The 22,149-nt window shown below is 42.7% G+C and overlaps 1 protein-coding gene across 2 annotated transcripts in view; it reads left to right on the top strand.

The window, feature by feature from the left end:
* Nucleotides 1-22,149, top strand: part of atf6 (activating transcription factor 6) — a 327,399-nt gene that overhangs the window by 165,051 nt on the left and 140,199 nt on the right. The gene's annotated exons all lie outside the window — the stretch shown is intronic.

Consider the following 22,149-nt stretch of genomic DNA (forward strand, 5'->3'; position numbering starts at 1 on the left):
TTCAGTGACTCTACCTCCACTACCTCTGAGGCAAAGCGTTCCAAAGTGTTTCTTGGAAAACTACTTTTTTTTGAAAGGTTAGCAATGCAATGGAAAACTGTGGTGCAGATTTGTTATGAGGAATAGGAAGCACAGTTCTGAAGAGGCCAGAACTTCAGAGGTCTTAAGATGTTGCATTGTTTAACTGAACCCTTCCTGTCATATTCAGTATGTGTCACTGATTTGGATGCATTCAGGTCGACCATGCTATTCAACATGACCGGGATACCCTTGAGTCTGAGTGAGAACATGAAAGACCATGTGAGTAATTGCAATACAGGTGTCGCCGACTTAGTGAGGGATGATACCACCAATGCATTTGATTCATTGTAAATGTTGGCAAAGCTGGCTCACTTAACTTTCCTTCCAAATGACTGGTCTGATTCTTTTTTACTGGAAATAATGTAGTGCATGATCGAGACTTGCACAGTATTGTGAATGCTACATTCCTGAGCTGCCTCATGGGCAAGTGAACTCTATTTTCAATACCGTGACAGAAATACAGATGAATGAAACCATTTAAGCAATATTGCATGTCCAACTTGAAAGATGTCCAGAGCACCCTTTTCTCCTGCCAGACATGTTGGCTGATTATGTTTGGAGTGAATGTTTTTCACAACGACTATCCTCTTTTGGAGATTATTGGAAGTGATCATTACTGTTCTTTAACTAGAGTCCTAATGTGAGCTCTTCACTAGTTTCAGCCCATGCCCTTTGTGATCAAATGTTTCAAATTTCCTGAAATAGTGTTTTTGTTATCCTTTGTCTGCTAATGTTTGGCATGTATCTATATAAAGTTTACTCATGGTCGAATCCTTTCAAGGTTTGAAGAGCCAGATTGCCCACCCCTCATCAGGCAAATGAACATGTAAAGCTGTACATGCAAGCCAGTCTTTTCTTGCCATTAAAGGATAAACTATTAAATCAGATTTTATTTTCCAATTTGTGTGTCATCTGGGGAACCCATTCCTCCTTGCTTTAGTTACATTTTTTATTAAGACTGTTAAACTCATGAGCAGTAAAACTCTCCTGTTTCAATGGAACGTGTGATCGAGATCTGTTACAACCAGAAAGTAAGACTGAAACATTCCCCAGCTGCTCAGCAACTGAGGCACCTCATTTTCTGGAGAGGTGAAATTATGGACCTGTTCTATCTATTGATGAGTGTTATGAACTGAACTTTTCTGGTAATTAACCATCATTTAAGATAAAATGGTTGTGGGGATCATTGGGAATATTTGAGATTAACTGTGAATCACCTAGTCTTTTCTAGTGTAGGAATTGATCATAAAATCAAGGCTACTAACACAGTGCATAAGGAGTGCTACCCATTCAGCTATATGTTGTCAGCTTTCTCAAATAGGCATGAAAGACCCCATGGCACAATCCAAAGAAAAGTTGGGGAGTTACCTCCAGTATACTGGACAAGGTTTATCCCCTTTTGCAGATCATTGTGACAGATGTTGTGATTATTTTATTGCTGTTGTGGGAGCTTGATGTGTGTAAAATTGGCTGCTGTTTGCCTATGTTACAACAACAATGAATTCAAAAACATTTAATTGGGTGTAAAGTACTTCAAAACATTTTGTGGTTGTGAATGGTGCTGCATGAATTAAAGTTGTTCCTCCCTTTCCTTCCTCTCTCTCCCTCCCTCTCTTTACATGATGTGTTTTATCTAGGATTGCTGGATAACATTATTATGATCTAAGTGGAATATCTTGTCCATTTGCCAGCATTATCAAATCTCAGTCAAGGCAAGCAGCACAGCTCAATTAAATCCTGGATGTGATGACCCACTTGACAAGCATTTGTGATGGTGTTGTAAAATATTCCTTCAAAATTTTTATCATACGAAGAATTTCAGGCAGATCAGAGCACTGGACAACTTTATGTTAATAGCATTTTGTGAACTGATGCATTGGGGTGAACTGGCTCTCTTTGTCACATTTTCCTTTGTGAAACGAATCTCCTTCAAAGATCCTGGTGAAAAACTGTTCGTCATACTGTCCAGTCAGCAAAATTACTTTTTATGCCCAATATTAATGTTGACACATTCTCTGCCAATCACCACCTCAGCCCACCCTCCTTAACCAGCCCCTTTTGAAGTTGATTTTTCTTCAACTCATGTATATTGTTGTAAAAGTGATGGCCTGAATTTTGATGGTAATGATAGCAGAAGAACGTTGGGAGTCTGCAAATGCATAATTAAACATGTCATGCGTGTTAACAATGATATAAAAGCAGCAGTCACTGATAAGGGATTGTGCAAACACTTTGTTTATTTATTTTATTTATTTATTAGCCACAAGCAAAGCTTACATTAACACTGCAATGAAGTTACTGTGAAATTCCCCTAGTCGCCACAGTCCAGCGCCTGTTTGGGTCTATGCACCTAACCAGCACGTCTTTCAGAATGTGGGAGGAAGCTGGAGCCCCCAGAGGAAACCCACACAGCCACAGGGAGAATGTGCAAACTCCACACAGACAGTGACGCAAGCCAGGAATCAAACCCAGATCCCTGACACTGTGAAGCAGCAATGCTAACCACTGTACTACTGTGTGGGTTCATTTATTAGTTCTGGGCATGAAAACATATATGATTGGATAGAAAGCTTGAAGACATCAAAGCTGTGTGTTTGTGTTCTGCTCCAAACTGAAGTGAAACTGAAACTGGATCATATGACACAGTTTCACACTTTCCTTTAAGTGATGGTATGCTGCTATCCCCTAAAGGCACATTACCACCTGCATTCACTATAGAACTCCTCTTTATCCTTTACTATTTGAATTGTATATTAAATGATAATCATCTCAAACTATTGGCAGGGCACATGAGGCACAAAATAATTGACTAAATCTATGATTGGAGAGAGGAACAGATAAAGAGATCAGCTTCTTGATTTTTCTCGCACGTTAGCCTCAAAGTTGCTCAGCATCACACAAGGAAAAATTGTAGAACCTTTTACATGTGATGTCTCACAGCGTTGACCAGTGTGCACAGGGTTTCTCATTACTGTGAACGTTTGAAGTAAAAAGTCTGACAACACCAGGTTTTAGTCCAACCTATTTATTTGATAATATACTCACAAGCTTTCGAGGGACACCCTCTTCGTCAGGTGAATGGAGAGTTCTGGCCTCAGACAGAGCATATAAAGCACAGACAGTTTAGAGATTACTGATTAGAATGCGAATCTTTACACCTAACCTGCTGTTCAAGACCTGAAGTGGCTGATAATGTGAGTGGAAGGAGCACTGATCACAGTTTAAAGAGATGTGTATTGTCTCCAGACAGTACAGTAAGTGAGGTTTTGCAAACCCAGGCAAGTCACGGGGGTTACAGATAGTGCGACATGAACCCAAGATCCCTGTTGAGACCGTCCTCATGTGTGCGGAACTTGGCTATCAGTCTCTGTTCAGCGACTCTGCGCTGTCGTGTGTCGTGAAGGCCGCCTTGGAGAATGCTTACCCGAAGGTCAGAGGCTGAATGCCCATGACCACTGAAGTGTTCGCCAACAGGAAGGGAACAGTCTTGCCTGGTGACTGTCAAGCGATGTTCATTCATCCGTTGTCGTAGCGTCTGCATGGTCTCCCCAGTGTACCATGCTTCGGGACATCCTTTCTTGCAACGTATCAGGTAGACAATGTTGGCCGAGTTGCAAGAGTATTTTCCATGTACCTGGTGGACGGTATTCTCACGTGTGATGATGGTATCCATGTCGATGATCCGGCATGTCTTGCAGAGGTTGCTGTGGCAGGGTTGTGTGGTATTGTGGTCACTGTTCTCCTGAAGGCTGGGTAGTTTGCTGCGAACAATGGTCTGTTTGAGGTTGTGTGGTTGTCTGAAAGCAAGAAGTGGGGGTGTGGGGATAGCCCTGGCGAGATGTTCGTCTTCATCAATGATATGTTGAAGACTCCGGAGAAGATGTCGTAGCTTCTCCGCTCCGGGGAAGTACTGGACGACGAAGGGTACTCTGTCCACTGTCATTCTCCAAGGCGGCCTTCATGACACACGACAGCGCAGAGTCGCTGAACAGAGACTGATAGCCAAGTTCCGCACACATGAGGACGGTCTCAACAGGGATCTTGGGTTCATGTCGCACTATCTGTAACCCCCGTGACTTGCCTGGGTTTGCAAAACCTCACTTACTGTGCTGTCTGGAGACAATACACATCTCTTTAAACTGTGATCAGTGCTCCTTCCACTCACATTATCAGCCACTTCAGGTCTTGAACAGCAGGTTAGGTGTAAAGATTCGCATTCTAATCAGTAATCTCTAAACTGTCTGTGCTTTATATGCTCTGTCTGAGGCCAGAACTCTCCATTCACCTGACGAAGAGGGTGTCCCTCGAAAGCTTGTGAGTATATTATCAAATAAATAGGTTGGACTAAAACCTGGTGTTGTCAGACTTTTTACTGTGTTTACGCCAGTCCAACGCCGGCATACCCACATCATAACGTTTGAAGTAGCAGATCATTTCCTTAACTATTAAGTCACCTGACATTGGAAAGTTACACCAGTTTGGGTGGGCTGTGTGCATATCAACCTGGTTGTATTATCTAGGCTTCTGTATGCCTATCAGTAACATTTGTACCTTTTTTGTGACATTGCTCTGTCCAGATTCAATAAATGTTAGTATCTTTACAATAGTTGTGGATTCTTTGTTCTGAATGTAGTTAAACTTCCACATACAAAGCATCCACAGAATTTCCCTCTTTGGCCATTCTTACCAGCCATTGTTTGGACCTTATGAGCTACGCTTTTTGTTGGATTATTTCTCCTTGTATTTCCTCTGCTGAAAGAAAAATGGCTCGAGCAAGGTCTGACATGTAGCAACATGTCCCTGTGCTCCATTATTGACAGACGTTCTTTCAGTTGTCTGTGCCCTCAGTGAGTTCTGAAATTCTCTTTCTACACCTAGTTGCCTCTTCAGTTCTCCTTTCTAAGACCCACTTTAAAACCTATCTGTTTAACTAAGATTTTAGTCACCTTCCAGGTATCTCCCTCTTTGACTCAGTTTTAGTTTTTGTTTAATTATGTGACTAAGTTGCTTGGGTTTTTTTTAAAGCATTAAAGGTGGGATGTAAATGCAACTTTTTGGAACAGCATCTAATCAAGATGATGTCATACTGTACAAGGTTATTGAATGGTTAGTGCAAGTCGGTATGAGAAAAGATGAGTGGTATTTGAATGGATGCATGTGAATCATCTGGCAGCAACAGTGCATTGAACTGTAGTGTTTGTAAGTAATTCATATATAATTTATTGTGTTCAGATGATATATTTGCATTACACTGAATACTGGCTGGTCAGGTCCAAGTGATAATGCAATCGGTAAGACCAGTGATATACTTACATTCCAAATTTCTGACTCTCAAGACGGCTCTCAAGTGAAGTTAACATTTAAGTTGAGTGAGTTCTTTATATGATAAATATTGTTACTGCTTGGACTATTGACTGCTTGTTACTGCTTTATTCTCAATCCTGAAGCAATAAACATTTAAAAAGCAGTTTCCAAAATGCAATTCATAAAACATGCTGAAGATCAAAACGTTTTGTAATTAATTTGAAATTGGAAACAAAACACTTGAAGTGTAAAATGTCTCTCTGAGATAGTTGAAACTTATTGAGCAGTACTAATCAAATGAGAAAATAAAATGTGCTTTTCAAGATTGGATATTGTCCAAACAAGTTTGGGAGATTAACAGATTTGCCAGGGAGTCAATTTATTTGGTTGAAAGTGTACGTTACATTGAGATGTATACAATTACCTGGGATTTGGTATTGTACTCGAAATAAATTATTAGAAAGCTCAACTTTGTATGTGGTTGTCAACTTCAAGGTGGGCTGGATGAGTTGGCATGTTGCTTTCCTCTCTGATCATTTAATTTGTCATTATTTTGGAGGAAATGGAAACTATGGAGGAACCACCTTTTTTAGAAGACAGGCAGAACAATATTGCAATATTGTCATAATTCAGGATTCTTTGGCTTTTTGTGTAATAGACATAATCTCTTTTAAAATGGGTTGTGAGCAAGAAGACATTCATTACCATATCAAGACTGCTCCAGTGATCAAATGTAATGGCTTATAACGGCGCCAGAAAAAGTGGTAACCCAGAAAAAGTGCTTGGGCCTGATTAGCCAGTATTCAGATTGGGAGCAATTTAGTATCAAATAAAGGATGACCAAGAAACTGATGAAGAAAGCGAAAAGAGAGCACAAATACAAGCTAGCAAGAAACATAAAGATGGACTGTAAAGTTTCTTTTAGGTATGTGAAAAGGAATAATTTAGCAAATGATTCTATGAAGGATGAATGTGGCCTATTAAAGGCAGAGACAGGAGAATTTATACTGGAGAATAGGGGATTGGCCGAGAAATGAAACAGTTACTTCAAGAAGGAAGATACTGAAAATCTTTCAGAAATACTAGGAAATAGAGTTTGTGAAAATGAGGAACAGAAACAATTTAGCATGAATAAAGAAGTAATGTTCAAAATTAATTGGACTGAAGAATGATAAATCCCCTGGACTTGATGAGCTACATTGCAGAGTGCTGGAGGAGGCTTCTGTAGAGATAGTGGATACATTGGTGCATCTTTCAAAATGCTGTAGATTCTGTCAAGGTTCCTACAAACTGGAAAGTAGCAAATATAACCCCACTATTTAAGAAATGGTGGGGGGAGGGAAACTACAGGCCCATTACTTTGATGTTTGTAATAGGAAAAGCTTTAGGATAATGGTGTGGACATCTGGAAAAATATTTTGCATTGAAGATGGATTTATGAAAGGGAATTCATGTTTGACAAACATCTTGAAGTTGTTTTGAGGGTGTTACATTTTTTCATTCGTTCAGGGGATTTGGGCAACACGAGCTGGGCAAGCATGCATTTATTGCCCATCCCTTATTGGCCTTGAACTGAGTGGTTTGTTCAGCCACTTCAGATGGCATTTAAGAGTCAACCACTTCGCTGTGGGCCTGAAGTCACATGGAGGCGAGACCAGGTAAAGTAGCAGATTTCCCCCCATGGTTCGTCGACAGGGGCACAGAAAGATAGGCAGGAGGGGGAGACTGACTTAGAGGGACAGAAGGGGGCTGGCAAGGTGATAGTGGTAGGGGACGGGACGGTCAGAGGTATCGATAGGAGGTTCTGTGGACAGAGGCGTGACTCCAGGATGGTGGTTTGCCTCCCTGGAGCAGGGGTAAAGGATGTAACGGACAGGGTAGAGGGAATTTTGAAAGGGGAGGGGGCACAGGCTGAGGTCATAGTACATGTAGGGGAGGGGGACATAGGAAGGAGGAGTAGTGTAGAGGTCCGTAGGCAATTTATGGAGTTGGGGGCCAAACTAAAGAGTAGGACCTCCAGGGTGGCACTCTCTGGGTTGTTGCCCAGTACCAGCAGGGCAAAGAATGACGAGATCATGCGGCTGAATGCATGGTTGAGGGATTGGTGTAGGGTAGAGGGCTTTACTTTTGTGGATCACTGGGAGGTGTTTAGGAGAGAAGGGCAATTGTACAGGAGGGGTGGGGAGAATTTGAACAGGAGGGGAACTAATGTCTTAGCGGGGAGGTTAGCTGGGGTGTTTATGAAGGATTTAAACTAATATGGAGGGGGGGGTGGGGAGGTGGCTGGGAGAGAGTCGGGTGAAAGGAAAAGTATCAGGGAGAAGGTGGTTCCGAGGAACACTTGTGGGTTGAACTGTGTCTGTTTCAATGCTAGGAGTGTGGCAGGGAAAACGGATGAGCTTAGGGCCTTGATGTTTGTGAGGCAGTTAGATGTGGTGGCCGTAACAGAGACGTGGTTAAGGGAAGGGCAGGACTGGCAGCTGAATGTTCCTGGGTACAAGTGTTTTAGGTGTGACAGAGGAGGGTTGAAGAGAGGTGGAGGGGTGGCACTGTTAGTCAAGGAAAACATCACAGTAGTGCAGAGGGAGGACAATATAGAAGAGATAGGGATTGAGTCACTGTGGGTGGAGTTGAGGAATAAAAAGGGAGAGATTACGTTGCTAGGGGTATACTATAGGCCACCCAACAGCCCGAGGTCAGTGGAGGAAGGCATTTGCAGGGGCATTTTGGATAGGTGCAGGAAGAATAAGGTGGTTGTAGTGGGTGACTTTAATCTTCCTGGAGTGAATTGGAGGGGGCCTAGAGCTGGGGGTACGGAGGGAGAGGAGTTTGTGAAATGTGTTTTGGAAGGGTCTCTAGAGCAGTATGTAACTAGTCCGACTAGGGGAGGGGCTATACTGGATTTAGTGTTGGGTAATGAGCCGGGGCAGGTGGTTGAGGTAGAGGTAGGCGAACATGTGGCTAATAGTGACCACAAGTCTGTCTACTTTAGGATAAAAATGGAAAGGGACGAGTGCCGGCCGAACGGGAGTGTGCTGAACTGGGGAAAGGCGAGCTATGGCAGGATTAGGAGGGAGCTGCAGGACACTGATTGGGAGGGACTGTTAGCTGGCAAGTCCACGGTTGGCAAGTGGGAGGCTTTTAAGGGCAAAATGAAATGGTTGCAGGGGAGGTATGTTCCAGTTAAGCGGAAGGATGGGAAAGGTAGGATTAGAGAGCCGTGGATTACAGGGGGTATTGAAGACTTGGTCAGGAAGAAGAGGGAGGCGTATGTTAGGTCGAAACGACTGGGTACGGAGAGTGCACTGGAGGAATATAGAGAGAGTAGGAGGGAGCTAAAAAGGGGAATTAGAAGGGCGAAGAGAGGGCATGAAATGGCTTTGGCTGGTAGGATTAAGGAAAATCCGAAGGCATTTTATTCCTATATTAGGAGCAAGAGAGTAGTTAGAGGGAAAATTGGTCCTCTTAGGGACAAAAGTGGGGAGATATGTATTGAGTCGGAGGGAATGGGGGAGCTCCTGAATGAATACTTTGCGTCGGTATTCACGAAGGAGAGGGGTTCAGAATCGTGCGGTCTGTTAGAGGGAGCTGAGGATCAGCTGCAGGAAATATCTATTACGAGGGAGGAAGTGCTAGGGCTTTTAGGTAGCGTAAGGACGGATAAAGCTCCGGGGCCTGATGGTATTTATCCCAGGCTGCTTAGGGAGGTGAAAGATGAAATTGCTGGGCCTCTGGCGCAAATCTTTGTCTCTTCTTTGGACACAGGTGAGGTCCCAGAAGACTGGAGGGTAGCAAATGTGGTACCGCTGTTCAAAAAAGGTAGTAGGGATAACCCTGGAAATTATAGGCCGGTGAGTTTGACATCGGTGGTAGGGAAATTAATGGAAAGAGTACTTAGGGGTAGGATGTATGAGCATTTGGAGCGTTGCGGTCTGATTGGGGATACGCAACATGGCTTTGTTAGAGGGAGGTCTTGCCTTACGAATCTGGTGGAATTCTTTGAGGAGGTGACAAAAACGGCTGACAATGGGAGAGCCGTTGATGTCATCTATATGGATTTCAGTAAGGCGTTTGACAAAGTCCCTCATGGTAGGCTGGTAGAAAAGGTTAAGGCGCATGGGATACGAGGTCAGGTAGCTAGGTGGATTGAGAACTGGCTGGGTAGTAGGAGACAGAGGGTAGTTGTGGAGGGGACTTTGTCCGGCTGGAGGCCAGTGACCAGTGGTGTGCCGCAGGGCTCAGTACTGGGACCTCTCCTCTTTGTAGTCTACATAAATGACTTGGAAGAGAGCGTAGGTGGTGTGATCAGCAAGTTTGCTGATGACACCAAGATGGCAGGGTTGGCGGGTACCGAAGTGGATTGTGAGGTGATACAACAAGATATAGATAGGTTGGTGCATTGGGCAGATATGTGGCAGATGGAATTTAATCCTGACAAATGCGAGGTGATGCATTTTGGAAGGAATAATGTAGAGAGGAGCTATGTGATTAAAGGTAGACAAATTAGGAGTATAGAAACACAGAGGGACCTGGGAGTGCAGGTTCACAAATCCATGAAGGTTGCGACACAAGTGGAGAATGTTGTCAGGAAGACTTATGGAATGCTAGCCTTTATAGGAAGGGATATAGAGTTTAAAAGCTGCCGTCTAATGCTTCAGTTGTATAGAACGTTGGTTAGACCGCATTTGGAGTACTGCGTCCAGTTCTGGTCACGTTACGACCGGAAGGATGTGGAGTCTCTGGAAAGGGTGCAGAGGAGGTTTACCAGGATGTTGCCTGGCATGGAGGGGCTGGGTTATGAGGAAAGGTTGGAGAAACTGGGACTGTTCTCCTTGGAAAGACGGAGATTGAGGGGGGACATGACAGAGGTATATAAGATACTGAAGGGAATAGACAGAGTAAATAGTGAGAGACTGCTCCCTAGATTGGTTACAAATACAAGAGGACATGATTTAAGGGTGAGGGGGGAGAGGTATAATTTGGATATGAGAGGAAGGTTCTTTACGCAGAGAGTTGTGGGGGTATGGAACGCGCTACCGAGTAGGGTGGTGGAGGCGGGAACGTTGGACTCGTTTAAGGTTCAGTTAGATAGGCACATGAGCGAAACGAGGATGGAGGGTTATGGTAGGGGTTATTAAATAAGGGTTAGAACCTCGGGAGACACCGGAAAGGCAGGCTTGTGATTAACGTTTTTGTCTTTTTATTCCGCAGGTGGAGGTCCACCTCGTTGTCAAACGAGGGGCATGCACACGGTGGGTTGTGCGTGGGCTGCTCTTGGAGGTTCCGGGAGTGGCCTAGTACTTCGTGTCGGTGTGTGTGCTTGATCCTGGACCGGTAGACGGGCGCCGCAACAGCTCGGTGACTAGCACTGCTAGCTGTGCAGATACATGGATTTGGGCCTGTGTCTGTGGGAGTTTGTGCATTCTCCCTGTGGATGCGTGGGTTTCCTCCGGGCGCTCCGGTTTCCTCCCACACCCCAAAGATGTGCTCTTAGGCTGATTGTTTTTACCAAATTGACACTATTCTCCCCTGAATCTGGCTAAGTCAGGGGTTCTGTTTGTAGATACGCAGGGTAGAATAGGTGTAGGGTGATGCGGCGGTGCGGGCTTGTTGGGCCGAAGGGCCTGTTTCCCATGCTGGGTTGTTCTTTGTTCTTTGTTATTTCCTTCCCTAAAGGATATTGATGAAGCAGATGGGTTTTTATGACAATCAACCGTAGTTTCTTGGTTATCATTAGACTTTTAATTCCAGACTTTAATTAAATTCAAATTCCACCATCCACCGTGGTGGAATTCAAACCCGGGTCTCCAGATAATCATCCTGGGTGTCTAAATTACTAGTCCAGTTACAACATTACTACATCACACTCATCTACGTAGTGACAAAGAAGAATCTATGCATGTGTTGCATTTCAATGGTCAGAAGGATTTTGATAAGGTTCCATGCAGGAGGTGAGGAAGTCAGATTGGGGATAATATACTGATGTGGATTGAGATTTGTTTAACAGACAGGCAATGGCAACTATGAATAAATACGTCATTCTTGAGATGGCATGGGATGCTACAAAGATCAGCGCTGTGAAACAACGGTTCACGCCCTGCATAAATTATTTGGATGTGAAGATGTAAGATTTCCAAATTTGCTGATGACACAAAACTAGTAGGAATGTAATCTGAGGACGATGCAGGGAGGCTTCCAAGGGACATGAACAGGCTGAGTGAATGAGCAAAAATATGGCAGATGGAGTCTAGTGTGAATAAGAGTGAAGTTATCCACTTGGTAAAAAAAAACAAAGGCAGAGCGTTTGTATCATGTAGAGAGGATGTCCAAAGGGCCTGGGTGTTCTTGTTCATGAGGGACATGCAGGAAACATTAAGGAAGGCAAATAATAGTTTGTCTTTATCACAAGGGCAGTTGAGTGCAATTGAATGATGCCTTAGTGAGACTATACTTGGGAGTTTTGTATACGGTTTTAGTCTCCTTATCAAGGAAGGATATGCTCGCCAGTCTAATCCCTGGGATGCCAGGATTCTGATTAGGAGAGAGTGAGGAAACAGGGCCTACATTCTCAAGAATTTTAAAAGATGAGAGGTGATCATTGGAACTTATTAAATTCTTAGAGTATATGAATGTGTAGAAGTTGATAAGATTGTTCACCTGGCTGATGAGTCCAGAACCAGATAAGGGCCAGACCATTATGGACTGAGCTGAAAAGCAATTCCTTCATTTGGAGTGTGGTGAATCTTTTGAATTCTCTATCCAGAAGGCTGTGGAAGGTCAATCATTGAGCATGTTCAAGACCAAAATTGATAGATTTCTGGATATTTATGACATCAAGTGATATGGGGAAAGTGTGGGAAAGTGACATTGAGGTTCATGATCAGTCATGATGTACTTGATTGGTGGAGCAGGTTCAACAAGCAGGGTGTGTACTTTTGCTCATGTGATCCTGTGTTATTGTTGTGGGGCCAGAGCCAGAGGTAAAATATGAAATAACAGGTTTCTTTTCTCACTGGATGAATCAATTGACAATTCACGATTATGTCTCATTTCAGCAAAGGTGAGTTGTAGTTGTGTATTGAAATCTTTTTTCAATATGTGGATTTCAAGGGACTGATTTTTTTTTTAGAAAATGGTAAGCCTAGAGGCAAAAAGTATCTGAAAGCTGTGAAAGAGAGAAGACCGAGATAGTAAGACAGGGATAGATGTGTGGTTTAATTTGAGTAAAATAACTCAAAGCGAGTGGGCTTTTGTTTCAACGTTCATTATTTTATCTAGATGTGCATAAACACATATCTATTGATTTGTACTGAGAAATTCCCATTAATTGCATCATTCTTTGTTTTCCTATTGGGAATCAAGCAAGTTGTGTTTTGAATCAGATTTCATCTCACCTGATGGAAACTTTGGAGTCTAGCTTTACAGAGATTCCTTCAGGACACAGGTGCAAGTCACAGCAGACTATCTCAAAACACAAGGACAATGGATGGTTCTGCTCTCTAATAAATACATCAAAGTGGTCATGAATTTAAGTTTGTAAAAGTTGGCCTTCGGGTTGCTTAGGGGAACCATTGTCAACGCAAAACTAAAGTATTTATGACAGACTGAAATTCAGAAATTGTACCTTAAACATAGCTTTCTAATTTGTTTTTTAAATCACACCTAGCTCCATTTGTCAAATAATTCAAAGCATTCCACACTTCATTTGAAACGCATTTTTATTTTTTAGGTTGGCAAATGGCTTTTTGCACATAGAGGCCAATAAAAAGGCAAAATACTGCAAATGTTGGAAATCTGAAATACAAACAAATACTGGAAAAACTTGAATTGAGCCAAAATAGCAGAATTATCTGATTTTTTTTTTCTTCATGGAATGTGCACATTGCTGGCAAGGCCAGCATTTGTTATCCGTTCCTAATTTCCTTGAACTAAGTGGCTTGTTCAGTCATATCAGAGGACAACTGCAGCATGCGACGGTACAGAGAGACCTTGGGGTCCTTGTGCATGAGTCGCAAAAACCCAGCCTGCAGGTGCAGCAGGTGGTCAGGAAGGCGAATGGGATGCTGGCCTTCATAGCAAGGGGGATTGAATATAAAAGTAGGGAGGTCTTGCTGCAGCTGTATAGGGCATTGGTGAGGCCGCAGCTGGAGTATTGTGTGCAGTTTTGGTCACCGCACTTACGCAAGGATATTTTGTCCTTGGAGGGAGTGCAGAGGAGGTTTACTAGGCTGATTCTGGAGTTGAGGGGGTTGAACTATGAGGAGAGGCTGAATAAACTAGGCTTGTACTCGTTAGAGATTAGAAGAAGGAGGGGAGATCTCATTGAGACGTATAAGATGTTGAATGGGATGGATAGGATAGAGGTGGAGAGACTCTTCCCTCTCAGAAAGGACAGGAGGACTAGAGGGCACAGCCTCAAGATAAAGGGGGGGCGGTTTAGAACGGAGGAGGAACTTCTTCACTCAAAGGGTGGTGAATCTCTGGAATTCTCTGCCCGTTGAAGTGGTGGAGGCTGCCTCGCTCAATATTTTTAAGATGCGGGTTGATGGGTTTTTGATAGGCAATGGGATTAAGGGTTATGGGGAGAGGGCGGGAATGTGGAACTGAGCCACGACAGATCAGCCATGATCTTATTGAATGGCGGGGCAGGCTCGAAGGGCTAGATGGCCTACTCCTGCTCCTATTTCTTATGTTCTTATGTTCAGTTAACAATCAACTATATGGCAATGAAGTTGGAGTCACAGGTCGGCCAGACCAGCCAAGAGTGGCTGATTACCTTCTCTAAAGGACCAGAGTGAACCAGATTGGTTTTTCCAAAGATCAGTTATAGTTTCAGGATAGTCATTATTAAGATTACTTTTATTTCCACAGATTTGAAGCTTTTTTACCCAGTGAATGATGATATCCTGGAAAGCACTTTTTGAACGTGTGGTCAAGGCAGAAGGGAACTGGGCAAACATGTGCAGGGGAAAGGATCAGGAATTGCTGAATTGCTCTTGCAGGGAGAAGATATGGACACAACAAACCAAGCAACCTCCTTCCCTGCTTTATTCATTCCACAATTTGTTACGATGGTTGGGCTGAGTACATTGCTCTCAGGATCTCTTGCAGTGATGTTCTTGGGCTGAGATAATTCCCTTCGATCAACTGCAATGATTTTCATGTCAGATATAAAACCAGCCAGTGGAGTGTTTTTCCCCCACTGTGGTTCCCATTGACTTCAGTTTAACTTGGGCTCTTTGATGCTACATTTATTTTAAATGTACAAGAACAGCTTATTAGAGATATGGCAATTGTATATCCTCGATCTTTGTGCTCAAGTCCTGAAGTGGAAGTTGAACTCGCATTCCTCGTACCCAAAGGCAAGAGTGCTCCTAACCATGGCTGACATTTTCATTGGGTTATTACTTTGCCAAGTCAACTGAGTTAAATTTGTCACAGGTCCTGAGATGCTTACTATGAGTACTTTGCAGAGTTAACTGAATTTGGTGAGTCTTCGTCAGGCTAGGGCCTAGGTTACTATGAGTGGTCCGTGCATTTTTATTCTTGTAATTTTTATTATCACCATTTGGTAGAACTGAGTGACTCACTAAACCAGGTTTAGTTAGCAAAGGATAGTTAAGAGCCAACTATAATACCGTAGGTCTTCAGTCAGATATGAAGGAGGCCAAGAAGAGACATTAGGTTGTAGAATTGTAATGGAAACAAGTGCATGATCTACAATGTTTGTTGTTACAAAGGTGACTTCACTTGAAAAAATGTACTTGGTTGGCCGTAAAGTGCTTTGGAAAGTACTGTTCTTGAGAAAAGTACCATAAATGCAAATCTCTCTCTATTTAACAAGTTCAAAAACTCAGAAGCAGCTTGCAAAAGCAGCAATCCCACTGAGTTTATAGTCAATGTTTTGCTGTAGGAGAGTACATGTGCTTCATAAACTTTGCATTCAAACTATTTCTAGACAATTATCTATGATACGAGTAATTCTTCGAAAAAGATCAAGAAGTGTTTGCTCTTTTGATAATTTCTCTGGATAGATTTACCCCCCTGCATCATCATCACCCTTTCTCTGTCTTTTGCTTCACCCAATTATCAACACAGCACAAAAATATATCTTTTAAATAGTATTTGCTCTGCCATGAGGAAATAAGGGGATGTAGCTTTGAAAATTTTCACAATTTTTTTTATTGGAGGAACTTTATTTTTAGATGACATTGGTTGTAAGGCAAGTCTAACAGTGATTAAGATGATGCACTCTGGCGAGATGTTCCAAGTGGCGGACTCTGGGGATCTGTTCTGAAGCTTGAGCTTTTCACTGTATATGTTAATGATATAAATGGGGGAATGCAAAGTTGCATAGCCAAGCTTGCATTTTAATTTAAACAATGAGGCACAGTAATGTTGCAGGTGGGAGAAAGAGGTTACAAAGTATCAAGGGTTTTAAGTGAATTGAAAAGTAGTGACTCTTGGGATCGTTAATGCCTGAACTGTGCCTGGGCCAGTGTTCTAGCAAGTTTGCATAGTTTGAGGCAAGAGAGTTTCAACCTAAGTACAGGAGGCAAGGGATCAAATTTTGGAAGATATGATAAATCAAAGAATAGGGAAAAGGCAAAACAGAAAGATATTATTATGGGAAATGAAAAACTGACTGTGACAGGAAGGGATGGAGTGTGTGAATCTAAAGAATGAATCAACAGATGAGACTAGAGGTTATAAAAAGAATAAAAGGTCAAATTTAATTCTCTGCATCTGAATTCACGGAGCACAGAGAACATAGAAATAAATATGAACAATTTGATAGCCATTGCAGAGGCATGATGGTAAGACTGAGACCTGAGTATCGAAGGGTATCGGACATTTGGGAAGGACAGAAAGCAAGGCAAAGATAGGTGGCTCTGTAATTAATTCTGGTGTAAGAACAAAAGAGGGGGATGATCTAAGTTTTTAAGAAACCAGGATGTGCAAATGGTTTGGATAGAGATGAGAAAGGGTAAAGGCAATAAGTCACTTGCGGGAGTCATGTACAGGCCCCCAAAGAGTGACCACATGATGGGGTGGACATAAAAGAAGAAGTAATGGGAACTTGATATCGCTGTGCCTTTCTGACATGGGAGATTTTAGTCAGATGGCAAAGGTGCCTCATAGAATGTTTTCGCAATAGTTTCTTAGAATAGCATGTTCTAGCACAAACCAGAGAGCAGGATCTACTAAGCATGTATTGTGCAATGAGATGGGATAAATTAATGATATCATTATGAAGGTATCCCAAGGTAGCAGCAACCATAATATGAATAAATTTTATTTTCAGTTTGAGGGTAAGAAGAATGGGTCTGAGTGTGCTTTTAAACTTAAATAAGGGCAATTATGAAAGCATGAAAACAGCTGGCTAAAGTGAATTGCCAAATTAGGTTGAGGGATAGGTTAATTGAGATGCACTGGAAAACGTTTAAGGGACGTTTCAGAATACACAGAATGGATAGATCCAGTGAGTAGGAAAAAGTCTAAGGCACAGGTGCACCATCCATGATTAACTCAAAAGGTTAAAGATAGTATCAAACTTAAAGAAAATAACATGTATAATTGTGCAAAAACTGGAAGGTAAGAAGATTGGACATAATATATGGAACAGCAAAGGATGACCAAAAAGATTAATAAGGAAGGAAAAGTTGAAGTATAAGCAAGGTCATCTCAGGAATCTGGGTGTCTGCACCAAAATTGCACATAATATTCTATATCCGGTTCCACAATGCTCTGGAAAACTGAAGCAAAATCTCCCTATTCTTGCATTTATTTGCCCTGTCACTAAACAATTCAGTTGTATTTGCTTTCCTAATTATCTGCTGTAGCTGCATATTAACCTAGATCCATCTGCATCTCAGCTCTGCACCCTGTTGCCATTTAGTTAGTAAAATAATTTCACAATTTCTCACTGAGGAATAGTAGTACTCCTTTTGCCAGATCTTTGCCCACTGATTGAACCTATCCGTATCCTTTTGTAGTCTCCTTATGCCCCCCTTAGAGGATGAGAAGGGGGACTTAGTGGTAGGGGATGGGGAAATGGCTGAGGTATTGAATAACTTTTTTGTTTTGGTCTTCCCGGAGGAGGACGTGAATAATTTGCCGGGTGTTAGAGATGGAAAGGTGGTAGGACTGGAGGGTCTCAATGACATTACTGTTACTAGAGAGGCGGTGCTTGACAGACTGGAAGGGCTGATTGTGGACAAGTCCCCAGGACCGGATGGAATGCATCTGAGGGTTCTGAAAGAAATGGCGGAGGTGATAGTGGATGCCTTGGTGGTTATTTTCCAGACGTCGCTGGATTCCGGGGAAGTGCCGGAAGATTGGAAAGCGGCTAATGTTACGCCGGGGAGTGCCTCAGGGGTCGGTGCTGGGGCCTCAGCTATTTACCATTTATATAGATGATCTGGAGGAGGGAACCGAGTGTATGGTGTCGAAATTTGCTGATGACACCAAGATTGGTGGAACGGCAAATTGCGCGGATGGTGTGGAGAGTCTGCAGAAGGATCTAGATAGGCTGGGCGAATGGGCCAGGAACTGGCAAATGGAATTTAATGTCGGCAAGTGCGAGGTGGTCCACTTTGGTAGGAATAATGGTAGGAAGGATTATTACTTACGTGGAGAAAAACTGCAGCAGGCGACGGTGCAGAGGGACCTCGGGGTCCTTGTGCATGAGTCGCAAAAACCCAGCTTGCAGGTACAGCAGGTGGTCAGGAAGGCAAATGGGATGCTGGCCTTCATAGCGAGGGGGATTGAATATAAAAGTAGGGAGGTCTTGCTGCGGCTGTATAGGGCATTGGTGAGACCGCAGCTGGAGTACTGTGTGCAGTTTTGGGCGCCGTACTTACGCAAGGATATTTTGGCCTTGGAGGGAGTGCAGAGGAGGTTTACTAGGCTGATGCCGGAGTTGAGGGGGTTGAGCTATGAGGAGAGGCTGAATAAAACTAGGCTTGTACTCGTTAGAGTTTAGAAGAATGAGGGGAGATCTCATTGAGACGTACAAGATGATGAATGGGATGGATAGGATAGAGGTGGAGAGGCTCTTCCTGCTCAGAAAGGACAGTAGGACTAGGGGGCACAGCCTCAAGATAAAGGGGGGACGGTTTAGAACGGAGTTGAGGAGGAACTTCTTCACTCAAAGGGTGGTGAATCTCTGGAATTCTCTGCCCGTTGAGGTGGTGGAGGCTGCTTCGCTCAATATTTTTAAGACACGGGTTGATGGGTTTTTGATAAGAGAGGGGATTAAGGGTTATGGGGAGAGGGTGGGAATGTGGAACTGAGCCAAGACAGATCAGCCATGATCTTATTGAATGGCGGGGCAGGCTCGAAGGGCCAGATGGCCTACTCCTGCTCCTATTTCTTATGTTCTTATGTTCTTTACATGATGGCATGGTGGCACAGCGGTTAACACTGCTGCCTCACAATCCCAGGGACCCAGTTCAATTCCAGCCTGGGTGATTATCAGTGTGGAGTTTGCATGTTCTGTGTTTCCTCCAGGTGCTCTGGTTTCCTCGCACAGTCGAATGATGTGCGGTTTAGGTGGATTGGCTGTGCTAAATTGTTTGTTAGTGTCCCAAGATGTGTAGGTTAAATGAATGGTAAATGTGTGAGGTTAGACTGAAAGGATGTGGGAGAGGGCCTGGGTCTCTGATATTCTCTGTCAGAGAATCAGTGTAGAATCAATGGACTGAATGGCTTCCTCTACACTGTAGGGATTTTATCTTTGAGTCTTCAGCAAGTTTGGCACATATACCTTCGGTCCCTTCATCCAAATCATTAAAAATACATTGTAAATAGCTGAGGCCCTAGCACTGATAACTCATTCAATCTTACCAACAGAGAATCATCCATTTACACCTGTTCTAACAAAAACAGAAAATGCTGGAAAATCTCTGCATGTCTGACAGCACCTGCTTCATATTTTTGTCGTTGGGGTAGGGGGGAGGTGTTGGAGCAGCTGGGGTTGAATAATCTCATCCAATTCCCAATTTTCTTCAATTTTCTGAAGAGTCATCCAGACTTTGAATGTAAGTTCTGTTCTCCACAGATGCTGTCCAACCTGCTTCGGTATTCCAACATTTTTGTTTTTGTTTCAGATTATAGCAGACACAGTAATTTGCTTTTATTTTATGCCTACTCTCTGTTTCCTGTTAGCCAGCCAATATGTTACCCCCTTCACTATGAGCTCTCAATGGTGAGGGGCAAGCAGCTGTCGAAGAGGAAACAGTGTGTACATGGAATCAAATCTACAAAGGTTCATGGACAGGTACAAAGTGGATTTAAAAAGATGAATGGAATATTGGCCTTTATTTCAAAGGGGCTGGAAATAAGGCAAAAGTGATGCTAGTTTTGCAGAACTTTGTTCAAACTACATTTTGAATGCTGCATTCAGTTTTGTGCAATGAACAGCAGAACAGAAGATTTGAAAGGGATATACCACAGATTGACTGGAATGATTCCAGGGCTGAAGCAGTTAAATTGTTTTCCCATGGGTTTGCTGCTATTCACCTCCATTTCTCTGACATCAAATATTGATGCTTTCACAGCTGTGTGCCTGACTCTGATGCTCTGCCTGCCTACAGTTGCAGAAATGTACAAGAAAGAGAGAATTTAGACAAAAAAAAATCCGAGAACAGTAGCGCAAACGGAAGGAAGCAAACATGGAACACAATGTGTGGGAGGAAAGAGAGTGCACTGAAGGAGGGAGCAAGACGAGAGAGAGAACTATGGGTAACTGATCAGAAACTAAAGAGCTTGAGTGCAAAAGAGTGTGAGGATAAATCAAGAGAATTTCGACACGTCACAAACATCTGAATTCAAGTTTTACCATGGCTGTTCTTTAATTTTAGTCCTAATTTGACTATACTTTGAATGACATCAAGTTACTATCTGATCAGGATATTTCAGGCTTGATAAAGTTAGTTGGGTAATTTCATTGAAGGAGTTCTGTTAATTTCCCATTTCTCAGTGAAAGTCAGGAGACTTACACAAATGTCTGAAGCTTACATTCATACAGAAATACAGTTCAGCCAGAGAGCTGATAGTACTGCTTCTTCTTGAGCCCAGTGTGAGAGGAATAAATCTGCAACTTTGTTTCCATCCTTCTACTTTGCCTCGGAAGACCTTTAAAAAGCCCTGAATAAAATCTCTTAGCAAGCCTGTTTTCAACTTAAATGTTCAGTTCACTCACTGTCTGGCTCTTAAGAACAAAGAAAATTACAGCACAGGTATAGGTCCTTCGGTCCTCCAAGCCTGCATCGACCATGCTGCCCGACTTAGCTAAACCCCCCTACCCTTCCAGGGACCATACCCCTCTATTCTCACCCAAAAAGATTGTTTTCTAATTTTGTAATGTAAGCATGCAACTTTAATAGGCCCAATTTATCAGGAGTGTGGCATTTATTGGGGACTGCAGCTAAACTGTAGAAACTTAAAACTTGATTTTATGTTTGTATTATTTCTACTGCAGCTTGTAAATCTCTTATCTCTCTGCTGCCTAGTTTATATTGATTAGAACTGCACAAAGTACAGTAAGATTACTCCAGTGATTTATTAACAGCTTTTTAAATAAAGCAAAACAGAATTTGGTGACGAAAAGTAATTGGTGCAAGTTTGCAGGATGCTTCATTTTTAGTTTGGTTGGAGGTTTCACAAAACTAAGTCAAAGAGATTTGAACAGCTTGTGCTGTTCTGCAGGCGAAGCTACTGCTTCTAATAGCCTGCATTTCTTTAAAATGAAATGGGGCTTCTACTAGTAACATGGCCCCTTCAAGCACAGTCTTTTGCGGGCGACGTGATTGGGCTGGACCCTATGGAGAAGCCATGCAGGAAACCAAGCCAATCGAGAGCAAGAGTGCTCGAGGGGAGGATCCTCAGTTGGAGCCAGCAAAGAGAAGACAATAGACTTGTGCATCAGGCCTATCAGACTCTTAACTTGTATACATACATTGTATTAGTTAATAAAATGTTTCTTGTTGGAACCACAAGTGTCACCTTTCAATTTACTGTGATGCTGAACTGTAAACTGACATTAAAGCTGAAGAGAAAACTTGATATTCCGTTGGTGGCTCCACATATTCAGTGTAATGAATACAATGCAGGGACTGGAGTACAGTATGCTGAGTGAAAGTGATTCTAAGAGTGAATGAGAAATCTATCACCGTCTTTCAGGGGATGTGATACAAGCCTTGCTAATAATGATGTATGCTTGAGGAACTGGAACCCCTGATGTGAAGCAAATCAAAGGTCAGGGCTGTGTAAAGTAGATTAGTCCTTTTGTCTGTCATTAGTCAGCATATAAATTATTAGATGTAAAGATCCAAGGGTGTGCCCTACACAAGTTGACTGTGAATAAGACTCATCTGCTTCATGATTCCTATGGTAAAGTGAAATTTGGCAAAGTGGTTTCTGAATTTTAAAATCAAGTGGTAAAATGATTCCTGTGGTAAAATGATTCCTGTGGTAAAATGATTCCTGTGGTAAAGTGTCACTGAGCAGAGATTGATAGCCAAGTTCTGTACACAAGAACGGCTCAACCGGGATCTTGGGTTCATGTCACAGTATCTGTTAACCCCACGACTTGCCTAGCTTGCAAAATCTCACTAACTATCCTGTCTGGGGACAATGCATATCTCTTTAACCTGCGATTAACGCTCTCTCCACTCACATTGTTTGTACCTTTAATACTTGATTACCTGTAAAGACTCGCATTCCAACCATTATTTTGTAAATTGAGGTTGTGTCTTTATA

This window comes from Carcharhinus amblyrhynchos, chromosome 9 (assembly GCF_965287045.1).
Source record: "Carcharhinus amblyrhynchos chromosome 9, sCarAmb.v2.hapA, whole genome shotgun sequence".
NCBI classification, from domain to species: Eukaryota; Metazoa; Chordata; class Chondrichthyes; order Carcharhiniformes; family Carcharhinidae; genus Carcharhinus; species Carcharhinus amblyrhynchos.